Source organism: Camellia sinensis, chromosome 1 (genome assembly GCF_055761805.1).
Source record: "Camellia sinensis isolate YWXY chromosome 1, ASM5576180v1, whole genome shotgun sequence".
Taxonomy (NCBI): domain Eukaryota; kingdom Viridiplantae; phylum Streptophyta; class Magnoliopsida; order Ericales; family Theaceae; genus Camellia; species Camellia sinensis.
In genome coordinates this window covers 133,124,347-133,129,507 of record NC_138961.1, presented here as the reverse complement: position 1 = coordinate 133,129,507, position 5,161 = coordinate 133,124,347, and the positions used below count along the sequence as shown (strand labels likewise).

General features: G+C 31.0%; 1 long non-coding RNA gene across 1 annotated transcript; it reads right to left on the bottom strand.

Moving 5' to 3' along the window:
- Positions 1 to 454: 454 nt before the first annotated feature.
- LOC145789961 (uncharacterized) lies at positions 455 to 4,790 on the bottom strand. The gene is made up of 2 exons (XR_014328515.1): positions 4,606 to 4,790; positions 455 to 891 (listed from the first exon to the last, which is right to left on the bottom strand). It is a non-coding gene; the product is annotated as an uncharacterized LOC145789961 (long non-coding RNA).
- Positions 4,791 to 5,161: the final 371 nt, after the last annotated feature.

Sequence of the window (5,161 nt, the reverse complement as noted above, 5' to 3'; positions counted from 1 at the left end):
CCACATAAAATCGGGCAAATGAAGTCAGCCTCCGTTTGGGAAGTGGGTTGGCTTTTTGACTTTTTTTGTGAGAGGGGATTGTAATGATTATGGGTTGGATTTGATGTTTTGTTTTTTGTGGCTAAAATAGCCTATTTTGTTTTTTGTGACTATTTTAGCCAAAAAAACCCGACTTTTTTCTTCCCAAACAGACCCTCACTATCTAAAACTTTCGTAACAAATTAAAGAAGCAGGAAGCTTAAATATACTTCATTTGACTTTGCATTTTCAATTCCCATGAAGGGCTGCTAAAAGGATTAATTATGTAATGACGCCCCAGAAACCACCAATCCATCAAATAATATAAACCTTTACTTATAGTAAATAAGTAAGAATTTCACATTATGATAACGAATACTAATAAGCTGAGAAAAGATTTCAATTTGCATAACCCGCCAAAGATTTGATGATCAAATTTACCCACCCAGAAACAATTGGATAGCAATTATGAAATGATTAATGCCACAAAAAAAGGGCAATCTTAGAACCTAAAATCAATACCTCATAAACCAACAAAATCAAATGAAACCCAAATCATTAAAATCACAAATCGATACAATACTCATGAAATATGACTAATAAATAGATCAGCTAAAGCTTCGAGACCCATCACCCAAAGACCTTCAAAAGATTCAACTGTGTGCCCGGAAAACAAAAGCTAATGATATCATCAAAGTTCATTCACTAGCAAGTATAAACCACAAAAGAGAAAAAACAAAGAGAAAGAAAATAATTAAAAAAAAATCAAGAGGTTTACTATTACCCTCAAAATAAGAAGAACCCATAGCTGTTATTGAATAACTAAACCACTTTCACCACCACATTACCACCAAAGCCCAAACTTTTCTATACCTGAAATAGACAGATCAGGTAAAAGGTGAATGTAAATATGTGTTTAAAAACAAAGAAAGCATATGAGAGAGAAATGTGATAAATTTTTTGTGAACTCAAGATTATGTGAAGTCCCAACATAGAAATGTGATAAATTTTTTGTTTGAGCACTCTATCTAAACACTATGTTCAAATTATCGGATATTTTGTTCAACATGCTTTTTGATTATTTTGTTTAAATTTTTTATTAGACATTGTGCTCGACCCAATTTATTAAGTCAATATGTTCAGTTGATAAATTAGGTCATTCTTACGGAGATAATCTGAGAGAACCTCACTGGTTTATTTAAATAATGCTGATTCACACCTAAATATGGCACTATCCCACAAATCCACAATGCTTTGTTATCTCTTCATTGATCACTCACATTAATCAATTTAGAAAACATTACATAGAAACAATATCTACAAAGAGAGTACTGTATTGAATAAGAAAAATATTTCAAACACCTAATTTATCACTCTTAAAAATTACCTCTAATGATATGTTTGACAAGTGTCAAATTTTAAACATTCCATCATGTGGGATCTAACCTCAATATCATATCATTAGAGGTAATAAACTATGAGGATGTCGCATTATTGATTAAATAATAAAGAGAGTTTTGTATTAAATAATAATGTTACATATCTACAAAAATTAAAAATGCATGAAGTATTGTCAACACAACATTCTCAATATATTAAAAAAAGAAAGTATATACTATTTTCCAATAATAAAATTAAGGAATAAAAATGAGAAAAAAAAAAAACTTTGCTTAGGGAGATTGTAGCCATCCAAGTTGAGTTGAGTTGGGGATGCCTTTTAACAAAGAGAGGGAAACAAAACGATAAAAGACAGCTTATCTCCACATGCACTATCCTTTGTTTAATCTTATTTAAGCACTATAACAAGTTTTCTTGTAAATTAAACGTTGATGTACTCAGTAACATCAAATACAAGCTCAAATAAATTTTTTTAAATTTCTTCATTTTAAATCAGATAAAATGTTTACATTTATTTGTTAGTGAATAACTCAAGTTTACAAAAAAAAAAAAATTTGGTCCAATATTGTTGGGTATTTTTTGAGGGGGAGTAAAAATGAGGTATCAACATGTATTATGCATTAAAAACTGGATATGGTTTCACCTATGTTTACATGAACGTCTTTGAGAGAATTGCAAATCTTAAGCTTGCTTAGGATGCTAACCTCTATACTAAGTCTAAGAAATCTAGTTGTATACCTTCTATGAATAATAAGTGTTGTCCTCTAACTTTGCATGTTGTTTGTCTCTTTGGCCTAGCTCTTGAGTTGTGAGAGTTTGTTTTATTGTGAGAGTTATTTTATCACTAGGTCTTTGAATGCTTTGTTTTGATGGCTTGCTCAACTATCTTTATTGTCCCCTATGGGGGTGTATTGAGCCTCATTGTAATGTTTATTTTTTGCGTATATCTAAACTGCTTACCTACCACACGCAAAAACAATAAAAAATAATAAAAAAAATTTTGATCACAATGAACACTGAAAAAATGATGAGTAGTGTTATTGCACCCTTCTTTTTTAGCTTCACGCACCCAAACTCCTTTCAAACTGGCATCCAATCACCATGTGGAATACATTATGTGATCCTTTATATAAACTATTCAGATTTTTTTGTTGTTGATAAATACTCAACATTCAGATATCAAATATCACCACTTCAGGTTTGAGAGATTTGTCTTTCTCACCATTTCTCTCATTTTCTCACCAAAACCACCCAATCCAAACGGAGTGGACAAGAACAGGAAGGGAAAAAAAAAGGGGGGAAACAATCAATAATTACGCAACATAAAAATCCGGTCGACAGATCAAAAGGTGGAACAAATAATAACAAAAATGTGTGTATATGCTGTATAAATGCAGATAATTCATATACAAAAATACACATACATATATAATGAAAATATCGCTCAATTTCATTATACAAGAAAATGCAGGGGAAAAAAAAAATCTAAACAACTATATGTATCAGCCCTGAAACAACCACAACCCAAATCACAAGATTCAAAATTTCCTTTCCTTTCTTTGAATTCATTTTCCTTTGTTTTATTTACACATAAGCATCCATATATATGCATTTTGTACACACAAATATTATACATATATATATATAGAGAGAGAGAGAGACAGAGAATTACAGGATCGGAAACAGAGGAGCGGCCGGAAGCGATGCTCTTGAGGCGACGCATGACATTCATATGGTTTCTGAAACGAAACCCTAATTTGTCTCTCTCCCTAAATTTCTTGATCAATAAGAGAGAGAGAGAGAGAGAGAGAGAGAAAGCTATGGCTCTCCAATCTTTCTCCTCTGCTTCATTCAACAGAGATAGGAATTTGCGAAAAAGACACCAATCCACCAACAACACCACCAGCTTCCCCCCCCCTCTCTCTCTCTCTCTCTCTTGTTTTTTTCAATTTTTCTACGGTCAAAGTCGTTATCAAAGCCAATCATTCCAACCTAATTCGTACTTCAGTCAAACTTTGATTTTTGATCATCGATTTATCATCCTTAGGTGATCCGACGGTTTATATATTTTTTAGCTTGAGCTTCGTCAAGTGTTGGAGTAGATTTTGAATTTTGGATTTGGTTTTTCTTAACTTATCATTTTATTATGGGAGTTCTTAGGTTTGGTAGACTCAGTGTAGAATTAATTTTTGATGATAAGAACCGTTTAATTTTGTAAATTTGTTGAATTAAATATTGCAAATTTATTTTTAAACCTTTTTTTTCTCCCAATCTTTATTTTGGACCATTTTTTCTCATATTTTTTAAAATGCTCCAACATTAATAATTAATGAACTAAAACTTATAAATACAGATTCAAAATTAAATACAGATTAAAATACAGATTCAGAATTAAATACAGATTAAAACACAACTTATACAGACAGAATCAATCAGTTTGAATGTAAACAGACAGATTAAATACAGATTCAGAATTAAATACAGATTAAAATACAGATTAAATACATATACAGATTAAATACAGATTGAATGTAATCAGTCTGAATTCCACCTAGTTGGTCAATCTGAATTCCAAAAATTAAATAACATACAGATTCAGATTTCAGATTTAAAGAACAAATTTGAAGAAAGAAACACAGATTCGATCGGATTTAACATACAGAAACACAGAAAGAAACACAGATTTAAAGAACAAATTTGAAGAAAAAAACACAGATTTGAACAAATTTGAACAGATTCAGATTTAACATACAGACAGATTCGATGCAGACTAGCCAAAACAAATCTGAAACCGAACAAAACAAACACAGAGGCCAAAACAATTTGAAGAACAAATCTGAAACCGAAGCTACCTCAAACAAAACAAACACAGGCCAAAACAAATTCAAAAAATCAGATCTGTTGGTCCACAAAAAAAATCAGATTTATTTCCAAAGAAACACAGATTCGATCGGTGCAGAGATGAGAGATCAGGGAGAGAGAGAGAGAGAGAGAGAGAGAGAGAGGCTTACCTGTGTGTGAGTCGATCGGTGCAGAGATGCACAGAGAGTGAGATTGATGAGATGAGAGAGTGAGGGAGACAGATCAGATCAGAGAGATATATCATATATATATATATAAAACAAAAAAAATCAACGATCGATTGGGGCGAGAGAGAGAGAGAGACAGAGATTGAGAGAGAGAGTTTACCTGTGAGTAGATCGGCGGTGCGATGAGATGAACAACTAGAGAGTGAGAGAGTGATCGGTGCAGAAACGAGAGAGTGAGAGAGAGAGACAGTGAGTTGAGATGAGGCTGAGAGAGAGAGTGAGGGAGACGATTGATTTTAGGGTTTTTTCTTTTGTTTTGTTTGTTATAGGTGAGTAGATGGTGAGTGAGAGATGGACGGTTAGATTTGGAGAAAAAAAAAATAATAATAATAATTAATTAATTAATTAATTTAAAAAATATAAATTATAAATGCGTTTGAACAAAATATTTAAAAAAATTAAAATTATACACTAAAAAATATTTTTATCTAAGTCTAAAATATTTATATTTATTTTTTTATTATTTATGACAATGAGATCATGCACATTTTAATTGGAAAAAAATTAATTGAAAAAATTTTATTTGAAAAAAATTATTTAAAAAAAATAATTAAAAAAATATTTGAAAAAACAATTAATTAAAAAAAATTGTTAGTCAAATTTTTAGATTTTTGTTTAAAAACCAACGTAAACTCATTTTTTTAGAGAGATGAGTG